At 40.0% G+C, this 13421-nt stretch overlaps 1 long non-coding RNA gene and 1 pseudogene across 1 annotated transcript in view; both read left to right on the forward strand.

Annotated features, from left to right (window-relative positions):
• LOC135323048 (uncharacterized) overlaps window positions 1-4849 on the forward strand; it is a 28567-nt gene extending 23718 nt beyond the window's left edge. The window contains exon 2 of the long non-coding RNA XR_010384151.1: window positions 4626-4849. This is a non-coding gene — a long non-coding RNA (uncharacterized LOC135323048). The remainder of the gene's footprint in view (window positions 1-4625) is intronic.
• A 6992-nt stretch (window positions 4850-11841) lies between these two features.
• On the forward strand, window positions 11842-12919 carry LOC135323007 (mitogen-activated protein kinase 7-like; annotated as a pseudogene).
• Window positions 12920-13421: the final 502 nt, after the last annotated feature.

Below are 13421 nucleotides of genomic sequence, written 5' to 3' on the forward strand. Positions count from 1 at the left end.
GCTGTGGCTAGGACTACCAAGACTGTGCTGAATAAAAGTGGTGAGAGGGGCATCCTTGTCTTGTTCCTGGTTTTAGTGGGAAGGCTTTCAGTTTTTCACCTTTGAGTACTATGCTGGCTGTGGGTTTGTCATCAATAACTTCTATTATGTTGAAATATGTCCCATCTATACCCACATTGGTAAGAGTTCTGTAATAAATGGGTGTTGAATTTTATCAGATGATTTTTCTGCATCTATTGAGATGATCATGTGGTTTCTGCCCTTTGTCTTGCTGATGTGGTGTAGCACATTGATTGATTTGCTTATGATGAACTGCCCTTGTATCCCTGAGATGAACCAACTTGGTCATGGTGTGTGATCTTTTTAATGTGCTGTTGGATTCTGTTTGTTAATGTTTTGTTGAGGACTTTTGCATCTATATTCATCAATCATATTGCCCTATAATTTTCTATCTTGGTTATGTCTTTGTCTGGTTTTGATATCAGGGTGATGGTGAATGAGTTTATAGAATGAGTTTGAGAGTACTCCCTCCTTTTCAGTCATTTGGAAGAGTTTGAGAAGGACTGATATGAGCTCTTCTTTGTATGTTTGGTATAATTCCCTGGTGAAGCCAGTCGGTCTTGGGCTTTTGTTTATAGGGAGGTTTTTTTTTAATTGCTGATTCTACTTCGTTTGTAATGATTGGTTTGTTCAAGTGGTCGATTTCTTCTTAATTTAGTCTTCATAGACTGCATGTTTCCAGAAACTTGTCCATTTCTTCTAGGTTGTCCAATTTGTTTCCATATGATTGTCCATTCTCTGACCTTTTTTTTTTTTTTTTTTTTTGTATTTCTGTGGTATTGATTGAAATTTCTCCATTTTCCTTTCTTACTTTATTTGTGTTCTTTCTCTTTGTTTCTTGGTGAGCCTGGCCAGAGGTGTGTCAATTTTTTTTTACTCTTTCAAAAAAACAGCTCTTGGTTTAATTGATTTTTTCTATTTTTTTAATCTCTATTTTATTTCCTCCCTGATCTTTATTATTTCCTTCCTTCTGATGAATTTAGGCTTTGTTTGCTTTTCTTTTTCTAATCCTTTTAGGTGGCAGGTTAGGCTGTTTACTTGAGATTATTCTCGTTTTTTGAGGAAGGCCTGTGTCACTATGAACTTCCCTTTGATTTCTTCTTTGATTTCATCATTGACCCATTTTTAGTAGCATGTTGTTTCATCTCCATAATGTTGTTTTAGTCCTCCTTTGCTTTTCTGTGGTTGATTTCTAGTTTCATGGCATTATGGTCAGAAAAGATGCTTGAAATAATTTCCATCCTCTTGTCTCAGTCCTGGAGTCTAAAATACTGAGATTAAGGTGTCAGCAGGGCCATTTTCTACCTGAAGGCACTAGAGAAGAATGTGTTCAAGTCTCTCTCCTTGGTTGTGACAGTATAACTCCAATCTTAACATGGTTTTCTTTCTGTATTCTTAACAAATTATTTCTGCAATGACCCTATTTCCAAGAATGGTCACATTCTGAGGTACTGGGAGTAAGAACTTCAACACATAAATTTGGGGGGGCACATTTCAACCCATAACAGCAGTGTATGAATTAAAATAACTTTCTTCATGACATCTGTTCAGATGCCTCCTGTGCACTGATGAAATACTATCATGTTTTATTTGTATTTGTTAGTTTTGAATGAGCTTAGTGAACTCTGCACTTGTGATAGGCACATTTCATTATATGTAAATTCAACAAAATGTATTGGGAGTACATATAAGAAAAAAAGAAAGATATGGTACGAACATTGAATAAATATATATAGAACAAAATTTCTCATCTGCCTAGATCCTCAAGCCTCTAGACTTAAGTACACTTTAAAGAATGTATGATAGTATTTGTGAGCCATTTACCATCACTGGGGGTCAATTTCTTTTAATTCATTTCAACAAATATTTACTGAGTTCCTACTCCGAGAAAGGCTGAAGGGTAAAAACAGATCTTTTTTTGTGAAACAGATAAAAGAAGATTTCCCATCGTCAAGTAATTGTCTACTAGGGTTTGAAAGACTTCAGAAAGAACTATTTCAAGGACAATTAAAAAATATAAAAATGTTCACTATGACAGGTGACAAAATCATAATCATTATAGTAGAACCTAGTATTGTGCCTGAGATATAGGGCAGAATGAACTTGTAAAAGTAAGTGTTATTACAGAGTAATTACTTGAAGGCAAAATTAGGAAAAATTGGGTACAAGCTGAGCCCTTACTCCTATTTGAGTCCTTCAGTACAGCAATGTATCCCAAAACTGGTGGCTCTGACATTTTTAAATATCTGTGAGGTTGGAGGCAACACACTAAATGCTCTTGAGGCTTTTTCTGTCATATCTAGTAAAGGAGATGCTGTGAAAGAGGGATTAAACTTCCTAAGTAAACTTCTAGGTAAGCTTTGTGGGCAAATGGGGATTTAAGTGCTTCCCTTTGGAGGACTTTGACCTTTTCTTTGCTTTCTAGATAGGAAAGCAAAATATACAAGGACGAAAACAGCAATACCTACAAAAACCTGCAGTGACTAAGAGGCTTAGAATCCTGTCTCTGCCACTTAACTGTCTGTGATCAAGTCACTTAGTTCTTCTTTGCCCTAACTTCTCATCTAAATATGGGAATAACTGCAGTGCCTACATCATAGAGTGATCCTGAGAGTGACCTGTGTTCTTTACATAAACACAGTTGAAATTCCTCAGGGCATAAACATTCAATGAAAGTTTATTATTATTACTTAAGGAGTCATAAAGCCCTTTTGCATGCTGTCTAGCATTTGGTGACAACTTAAAATACATTGTTACAATAATATTCATTATTTTAAATTTCACTTTAATTATTATGATTTTAACTTCAGCACTGCCTATGAGTTCTGGTATAACAAATATGTACTCAATAAATAAGCAAAAATACACATTAGAAAAAGAAACTGAAATTGTCAAATGGCCTGACTTTTTTTTAAAGCAAACTAACACTTTTCAAAATAAATTTTGGAGATATAATTCAGTATTCTGCAAATGACATATAGACTAATGTAAACTAAAAACATTTATTCTGGCAGACAGAAAAGATGTAGATTGACAGTTGGCAGGCAGTCGAGATCAATAACTGAAGCTGAATAATCTGACATCAAACAAACCTCACTTACCACGTTTTGCTTTCACATCTCTGACATTCCTACTACTTATGCTGTTTTCAGCATTCTGCTGACTTCCTTACGGCATTTTGCTCTAAATTAAAATGTATGGGGGAAAAATGAGCCATTTTGTTACACGTTGAATTGCTGATACTTCCTTCCTTTGACAAGTCCTGACTTGCCTTCCAGCGCTCACATATGTTCTAGTGTTTTGTTTCACTTTAAATTAGCTATAATCTTTTGCATCATAGTATTGACTTTGCTTTTAAAAAAGATTCTCTATTCCATTATACTTCCTGATCAATTTATTTGTATCATCTTGCATGAGTTTTCTTTTTCTTACCACACAAACCATGCACGAGGACACACACACACCCTTGAATAGAACATGAAACTCAACTCACTTGAAGGGAGAATCCACAGTAGAGACCTGGAAACCATTCTATGGACAGCAGAGCTGTGAGAAAAGCAGCAAGTTATCTCCCTGTGAAAAAGCACCTGTTCTGGAGGCCATCAGGGGACTTTGTCCTGGCTGTTAGACTTTTTTTTAATTTATTTAAAAGACATGTTTGTTGTTTTTTTTAAATTTCTGGTGTACAGCACAATGTGCTATACAAAAGAAACTTTAAAATCTATTTTTATATATAGTGGCCAACATTTTGCAAATCTCAAACTCTCAAAACTTCTTTTTCTGGATTACTTCACTTAGAATGATGATCTCTAGGTCCATACATGTTGCTGCAAATGGCATTGTTTTATTCTTTTTTATGGCTGAGTATTATTCCATTGTATAAATACGCCACAACTTCTTTACCCAGTTATCTGTTGATGGAAATTTAGGTTGCTTCCATGTCTTGGCTATCATATATAGTGCTGCTGTGAACACTGGGGTGCAGGTATCTTTTTGAATTAGAGTTCCTTCTGGATATATACCCAGAAGTGGGATTGCTGGATCATAGGGTATGTCTATTTTTAGTTTTTTGAGGAATCTCCATACTGTTTTCACCTAACTGCATTCCCACCAGCAGTGTAGGTTTGATAGCTGTAGGTCTTGAGAAATTTTCAAAATGTTTTCAGAGGCATGAAGTGTTATACAAATTTATGAAACTGCGAGTGTTAGTGAATGGAAACACAGAATTCCCTCATGAGTATGAGATTTGAGGACACAATGGTCTGCAGTGGAATGAGATGTCACTTAATAGCTGAATGGTTGGAATAAAATTGCCCAACATGTTTAATTTCAGAGGTGTTGTTTACTTTTCTGTAAAATTAGGCTATTTATTTTACCTGAAAAAATTCTTGGAAGTTTTAAATACTATAAAATTCTGGCTCAATACTTCACCCATACATACAACACATGTGGAACATCTGTTATAGAAAGATTCTTTGCATTATTTTTCCAAAGAAGCCTATTACAGTTTTTGTTAGAATGTCTACCTTTTTTAATTACCTTTTTTTTCCCACTATTTTTCACAGTGCCTGCAAGGAGAGAAAGCCGAAGAAAGTGAAGTCCAGAGGGAAGAAAGGGAAAGACAATGAGCAAGAGAAGAATGATTTCTGGCACCCAAGGTACACAGAGCTGCCTGGCCTTTGGGTACAGCATGAAGACTTCCGCAGCTCTGACTTCTGAACATTCTGGAGTGGTTACTTTGCATTTAAAAGTGCAAATATGACTCAATAACACTGAATTGTTTTGTGGAGTTGAATATTACGTATGCTAGTTATTTCTCCCATTCTCTCTCCCTCAAACATTTCCATTCCTCTTCAGATGTGCTATTCTGTGTTCCTTACCTTGGAAAGGGATTGTAACACTCTGAACCATTAAAGAAGGCTGGTAGGCTCTAACTTTTAACTTCCAAATATTTAACATTTAGAGACCAGAGACCGCAAATGTTTGGAGAAAGCAAAAGGGAGAAAAGAAGACCTTTCCACAAAACTTTACTAAATGTCCCCCAGTACTGTTCAGATTTTTCAAAAATAAAAGGATTTTTTTCAGTATTGGAAAAGGGACAAACAGTGAAGAGATAATGAGAGTTTAATGGGCTTAAGAGAGGGAGCAAGAGCCTAGAGAGGTTTAAGGGACTTAAAAGCTAAGAGGGTTTAGGACCTGCTGTGGGCCCTGAGTCCTCCCTAGGTGGGCAGCAAGACCCCAGCTGCACCAGGCTCTCTGAGATTCTTCTAAGCCAGTTTTAATTGTGAAAAAAGGGGACTTCTTAATCGGAATATGCACGGTCCTGGATTAGGAGGTATCTCAGTAGACACTGACCTGATAGAGCTGTTGAAGACAAGGTAGGTCCTCACATCCTGAAAAGCTTGATTCTATGTGAGCCTCCTCTCCTGGGAGACTTGAACAAAAGGAGGGAAAGGAGCTGGTAAGGCTCAGTAATTGAGACAAATTTTTTGCCACCTTAGATCAATTAGGGCTTGAAATAGAATTGAATTTCTTGTACTTCAGAGTCTGTGAACTGAGATTCATATCTGCTGATTTCTTTAAGTGTTATAAAATATATATAACATAAAATTTAACATTTTAACCATTTAAAGTGTATTAAGAACCTTCACATTGTTATGCAACCATCGCTATCATCCAACTTCAAAACTTTTGCAACATCTCCAATTAAAATTTTGTATCCACTAAACACTAACTTTTCATTTCCGCCTCCCCTTCGTCCTTAGGCACCACTATTCCCCTTCCTGTCTCTGTGAGTCTAAATACTCCAGGTGCCTCATGTAAGTGGACTCATACAGCATCTGCCCTTTTGTGACTGGTTCATTTCACTTAGCATAATGTTATCAAGCTTCATCCATGTTGTAGCATTTGTCAGAAGTTCCTTTTAAAAGAAAGGAAAAGAAAAAAGGAAAGAAAATTTATAAACATATTTGTATGTATATTATTTATATATGTATGTTTATACATATATATACCACATTTTATTTATCTGTTGTTAGACACTTGTGTTGCTTCCAATTTTTTACTATTGTGTCTTGATTTTCTTAATCTATAAAGAGAAACAATGACTTTTGTCTTCCAGAAATGTATACACACATATATATTACATTTTGTAGCCCCAACAAGCACACACATTTATTAAAATGACAGTGAAAAACAAATATCAATTTGGTAAGTGATGACTCAGGAGCCTTGAGCTTCTAAAAAGCCAGGACAAAGTACCCCAAAGAGCAGGGAGCAGTTTCTTTTTTAAAGGCTTTTCAAGACCCCAGCCAGACAGCCCACAGCAGGCCCGTGGGAGGCCTGTATCTCCAGCACTCTGCTGTAGTTTTTTCCTGTTCTCTCTTTGTGGTGTTTTCTAATTTATTATTGTCCTTCAGAGTCTTGGTGAGCAGGTTAAATCAGTAATCAGCTATGTTTAATTATGTTAATGGTATTGGTTTTTAGTTACAAAGGTCTAATTAAGTTTCTTCAACTTTTCCCTTACAATTGTCTTTTTTACGATAATGATTTTTTTTAATCAAAGGATACTTAAGTTGGAACGATATTAAATATTAGCTCCGGGTTTGTTAAATAGAAGCTTTATTACTCTTTCATCTCTCCACCCCTCTCTTCCCCACATTTTTAGACCTAAAGAACCAAAGAAAAGTTGAAGGGAAAGTGGAAATGTGTATGTTGACTTACTCTTTGCAGATTTGATAAATAGCAAAAGGCAACATGATAGGTTAAAAAAACAAAAGCTATGGCTTAAAGCAGACGTGTGTGAAACAGAGGACTCTGATGTGGACACTGTCCTAGAGCTTGTTTCAGGCTGCTGTGACCTGATGGTGTTTGTTATCCACTGGATTCAGAGCGTTTACAACAGGGATGTGAAAGTTACAGATGTGAATTACCAGTGTTAGGCCCTCTGTCAGGGAGTCAGTCTTACACTTCTTGCCGTCCCTGGGGCCACCTTTTCCTTTTACTGTGACTTTGACACAAAGTTCTTATTTAACCCAGCAATAACATTTTAATTACATTTGTGCTATGGTCTCAATGTCTGTGTCCCCCCCAAGACTTGTATGTTGAAATCATAACTCCTGAGGTGATGGTTCTAAGACATGAGGCTCTTAGGGAGGTGACTTGGCCATCAGGGTGGAGTCCTCATGGATGCAGTTTGTGCCTTTATAAAAGAGGCCTGAGAAGCTCCTTGCTGCTGCCACCATGTGAGGACACTGTGAAAAGACAACCGTCTAGAAGGTGGCTCCTCACCAGACCCAGACCTGCCAGCCTTTGGTCTCAGCCTTTAACACTGTGAGAAATCATTATCTGCTGTTTATAAGTCAGTCTATGGTATTTTTAAGCAGAATGAATGAATTAAAATAATTTCTAATGATTATCTTGGATAATTTTATTGAGGAAGTCTCATTTATTTTTATAACAAAATTTAAAATAAATTCTTAATACCTAAAAAGAAATAATGTTGATAGATTTTTAAATGAATTTGGGGATAAGTCACAACTCTGCACTATTAACCCTTTCCTTGCAAGGATATAATCCCTCTCTTCATGTCTTAAAATCTTCCTTTTTGTCCTTCAGGAGAGTTTTAAAATGTAAGGTGGACTCTGTATTTCTTAAATTTATCACTAAGTAATTTTGGCATTGATACTGGGATTTTGTCGTTACAGTTCTGCCTAACATTCACTGCATGCTGCTGATGTGGCCAACACTATATTGAGTAACTTAACATTATTAACTTACTTAATTCTCACAAAAATCCTGTAAGTTAAGGACTATGTGGAAACGACTTTAAAGACAATGGAATTGACATTTAGATCAATTAAGGAATTTGCCCAAAGTCATGCAATAAGCATATGGCAGAGCTAGAATATAAAACTAAGTCTGTTTCCACATCACACTATTTTTTTTATTATTACACTATTTTATTCTGCTCCCTTGATTTAAGGAAATACACACATACACACACACATTGTTTTTTAATTAACAGAAACAGGTTTTAGATATTGTTTAGGACATTATTAGCATGGCAGTGTTAGCCTTATAAACCTCAGGTAACTGAGTGTGAGCCTTCCTTTCTCCATCTGACGATGTGGGTGCTTTGTGGCTGGGGAAGAAGAAGGTGACTCCTCTGACCGTTCTTACCTAAATCATAGCCCTCACCCTGGAAACTCCTGCGGGTGTATGTTAGAAAATGATACTACCCAAAATGATTTAAATATTGTACATAATAATTCATCAATCACAAATGGGGTCCCAACATCATAACATTTTGGAGGGAGGTCTTTATACATTTACGTTGCTATGTTTGTCATCTGAACAGAAGGAAGGTAAGAACTGAACTCACTTTGTGTTTGTAACAGTCACTTCAGCAATAAGCCATGCAGCTCACAGAAGCCCAGCCAGCTTCAGTTCTTAAATCTCCACGATTCACAGGCTGAGCTAGTAACACTGCAGCCCTCTGCCGCTGCAAGGCATAGGTAACGTTTATATTTTATTATTTGTTAGGTATCTCTGAGTCGAATTCTTATTGGCTAAAGAGACAACAGCAACCTATTGATAGGATGATGTATCTCCTAGTGCGTTGTGGAGAACCTTGAAGTGACCACATGTGAATCTGTACAAAAACAGTGATTTTTCCCTTTTGTAAATGTCCTACTAGTGTAAATAAAAAAGTAACTCTAAAGAACGTAAGTGAATTATTTGAATCTCTGTCCCATATTACATAAAAGCTATTGGAATTATTATTGAGATAATTTGGTTCACTGTGCACAAGCCATCAGGAATAAAAAGTTACCAAGGGCTGCCAATATGTAGTCAGGTTTTTTTCTCCAAATATAGAACGAATGTACTTGGGCAACAGTATCATGCAGCCATCAGTGATGCAGCCATCAATTCTATACCATATATTTTGTTATTACACTTTATTATTTCATTCAGCAATAAATCCCCAACAACTGAAAGATACTGAACATCGACTGTGGCAAAGCTTTGTATGAGACACTGAGAAAAAAATAAATTTGAACAGGACAGAACATTTATGCAGCAAGGTAGCAAATCCCTTAAAGAGTACATGCAAGGTGTTAGGGATTCACGGTGGGTTAAAAGAGAGAGTCAAACACCCATGAGCTGTAATGAGCTCGCAGCTCCCCCTCCCTCCCTCTCTGTCGTTTCGTGTTTTCAGCAGAAGTGCTACTAGGAATAGAATGTTTGAGCTGTTTTACCTTGAACAGTATAGACAATAGACGGGAGCTTCCTCAAGTTGATAATATGTACACAAAACCTCCAGCTAACATCTTACTAAATGATGAGAAACCTGAAACTCATCTATGACCAGGAGCAAAGAACAATATCCCCTCTTACCACTCCTTTGCAACACCAAAATGGAAGTCATTGTTGCAATAAGACAAAATAAAAGCTATTCAGTTTGGGAAGGAAGAACTAGAACTGTCTTTGCTCAGAGTTGACTTTGATTATCTATCAATAAAATCCAAAAGAATCAACAGAAACTTCCTGGAACTATTAAGCTGTTTTGGCAAGGTTTCAGGAAACAAGGTTAATATACGTAAGCCAACTGCTTTCCTATATATCAACAAAGAATAAGTGGGATTTGAAATTAAAACACAGTATCATTTACATCAGCATTCTTGAAAATGAAATATTCAGGCATAACTCTTAACAAAATATGTACAAGATCTATATGAGGAAAACAGCACTGAACTCTGATGGATATAACAGAAGAACTGAAGGAAGAGGTGACATCACAAAGATATGGCTGAATAAGATATAGCTGTGCATGCCCCCTTCCAAACAACAAAAATCTACCATCTATTTACAGACTACAGTGCCTTGAGGGAGTCATGGGATCCAGCACCATATGCCATGGGACCCAGGAGGAGCCTTGCCCACCTGCACATTGAGTAATAGGCTTGTAGACCTTGATCTTGGCTGTTGGCCCTGAAGTGGTCCATGAACTAGTTCCAGTTCCCCCCAGCCATGATCCAGGAGCCCCTGGAGAACCCTGTCTCAGATAATCACTCACACATGAAAAAGCCTATCTGAAGTCCAGGCTTTGAATGGAGAAGTCCCAGCACACTGTCGGAACAAAGCAGTATGAGTGTGGATGCATTGGAGATAGAAGAAAATTTTGACTTGACCCACATCACCCCTTCCCCAAGGTGACACAGTTCAGGGCCAAGAGAGATCATTTCAGCTCATAATTTCTCCTACTTCTCTTTCAGTAATGAATAAATCATCATGACAGAAAAGCAGTAAGGAAATACCGGACTTGAACTATACTTTAGATCGAATTGACCTAACAGATATAAAGAGAACATTCCTTTCAACACAGGCAGAATGAGCATTCTTGTTGAACACACACAAAACTTTCTCCAGATAGATGTTACAGTCTTTTTTTTTTTTTTACAACTCAGCCTCATTTTTTCAGTTGAAGTACAGTTGATGCCCAATATTACATAAGCTACAGGTGTACAACATAGTGACTTACAATTTGCAAAGGTTATACTCTATGGTTACTATAAAATATTACCTGTATTTCCTGCATTATACAATATATCCTTGTAGCTTATTTTATACATAATAGTTTGTACCATGAATCCTCTATCCCTGTATTGTCCTTCCCCCATCCCTGTTCCCACTGGTAACTGCTAGTTTGTTCTCTATACCTCAGAGTCTAATTCTTTCTCATGTCTTCATCAATTTATTATATTTTCATATTTCACATATAAGTAATATCATACAGCATTTGTATTTCTCTGTCTGACTTTCACTTAGCATAAGACCCTCCAAGTCCATCCATGTTGTTGCAAATGGCAACGTTTCATTCTTTATTATGGCTAAGTAATATTCCCTGGCATTTTCAGAGAATTAGAATAATTTTAAAATTTGTATGGAAATGCAAAGATCCTGAATAGCCAAAACAATCTTGAGAAAGAACAGAACTGGAGGAATCATACTGCCTGACTTCAAATTTTACTATAAAGCTACAGTAATCAAGACAGTATAAAACTGCACAAAAAAGACACACAGATCAATAGACCAGAATAGAGAGCCCAGAAATAAACCCACACACTACAGTCAACTAATCTTTGACAAAGGAAGCAAGAATATACAATGGAAAAAGACAGTCTGCTGTAAGTGGTGCTGGGAAACTGGACAGCTGCCTGTAAAAGAATCATACTATAATATCCTCCTAATACCATATACAAAAAAATTTTACAAATTGAAGTGGATTAAAAGCCTAAATGTAAGAACAGAAATCATAAAACTTCTAGAGGAAAACATAGGCAGACTATTCTTTGACATAAATCATAGCAATATTTTTATCTGTTTCCTAAAGCAAAGGAAATAAAGGCAAAAATAACCAAATGGGACCTAATTAAACTTAAAAGCTTTTTTGCACAGAAAAGATGACCACCAACAAAACCAAAGAACAATACTGAATAGGAGAAAATACTTGCAAGTGATATGACCTTTAAGGGGTTAATATGCAAAATATACAAGCAGCTCATACAACTCAAAATTTTTTTAAAAATTAAAAAATGAGCAGAAGATATAAATTTTTTTTTTTCTCAAAGAAGACAGGCAAATGGCCAACAGGCACTTGAAAAGATGCTCAACATCGCTAACCATCAGGGAAATGCAAATCCAAGCCACAAAGAGGTATCATCTCACATCTGTTAGAATGGCTGTTATTAAAAAGAACACAAGTAATGAATGTTGAGGATGTGGAGAAAAGGGACCCCTCATACTGTGGCCAGTGAGCCTGGCTGCCCGGACATTGAGATGCTCAGTCCCTGGGCTCCCAGGGGGAACTGCGCCGTGGAGTACTACGCCCCCTCCCCCGCCAGCCCCACCGCCACGCCCCCTCCCTGGCACCGCTGATCTGACACTGCACCCCCCCCACCCCCGACCCCTCCAGCCGGCCAGTGAACCAGCCCCTCCCAAGAGGGAGGGGGCGATCTCAGACAACACCAAGCCAGCCCTCATGGCCGCCCTGCTCGTCTTTGCCGAGCCGGCTCCGAGGTGGCCCGCGCGCCCCTCTGGAGGCCCCTGAGCCTCGGACGCCGGTGGCGGCCCAGGAGCGCCCGCGGGAGCGGGAGGGGCGGCGGCGGCGGCGGCGGCAGGAGCGGGCCGAGGGGCGGGACAAGCGGCGGCGGGAGCGCAAGGGGCGAGGGGCCGGGGCCTCCGGGGGCCCCTCCGCCGGCCCTCTGGCGGGGCTGGTGCTCAGCGACAATGACCGCGGTCTGCTGGAGCGCTGGGCTCGCCTGCCCCCACCCCTGCCCCCGCGCGCACGCCCCCCAACCCCAGCCCGGCCCCCCAGCACAGCCTGCCTGACCGCCCCTCTGCCCCCCTCCAGATCGCCACCACCTGCGGCCTCCCGGCCCCACCCCGGGCTGCCGGCCCCGCGCCCTGACTGCCTTGCTTCCCCTCTGGCCCACCGCCTCCAGAGCCCGGGGCCCCCTCGGCCCTCCGCCTCAGTCACCCGACGTCAACCTGGTGACCCAGGAGCGATCCAAGTGGAGGACCCCCCCGCCCCTGTGTTCTCGGGCGCACCAGCGGGCAGCGGGGCTGGCGAGGGTGTGGGCTTTGACCTGGAGGAATTCCTAAGCCAGTCCTCCGGCGCGGGCGTGGCTGCCGGGCCCCAGGACGGCCAGGCGGTCGGGCCGCTCTCGGCCTCCCTGCTCGCTGACTGGCTTGGGGGCCGCGGTATGATCCCTGCAGACGTCGAGTCCCTGCAGCGTGAGATCCAGGTGGGCTCCCCGGTGCCCTGGCTGACCTGCCTGACCCCCGGGAGCCCTGAGGCCCACAGTCTGTGCCTTGCTGCCAGGGGCGGGCCCAGCTCCAAGACCGCAGGAACGTTCCCCAGGGCTGGTGCCCGGGGCCCGGCCCGGCAGGGGAAGCTCAGCTTGCGTTACTCTGCAGGGTCATCTCAGACCCACCCTGCAGCCTTAAGCAGCCACCTGAACCACGAGCGAGCCCGGCAGGATCAGAAGAGCCCTACCCTCGACCGGGTGTAAATTGGTATAGCCACTGTGGAAAGCTGCATGGAGGTTTAAAAACAAAAACAAAAACCAACCATATGACCCAGCAACTCCACTCCTGGGTACGTATCTGAAAAAAACAAAAATATTAAATTGAAAAGATACATGCATCCCAGTGTTCACAGTAGCGTTATTTACAATAGCCAAGATACGGAAGCAGCCTAAGGGTCCATCAACAGATGAGTGAATAAAGAAGATGTGGCATATACACACAAAATAACTCTTAGAAAATTTAGTAAGATTGAAATCATACCAAGTACA

Source organism: Camelus dromedarius, chromosome 15, assembly GCF_036321535.1.
Source record: "Camelus dromedarius isolate mCamDro1 chromosome 15, mCamDro1.pat, whole genome shotgun sequence".
NCBI classification, from domain to species: domain Eukaryota; kingdom Metazoa; phylum Chordata; class Mammalia; order Artiodactyla; family Camelidae; genus Camelus; species Camelus dromedarius.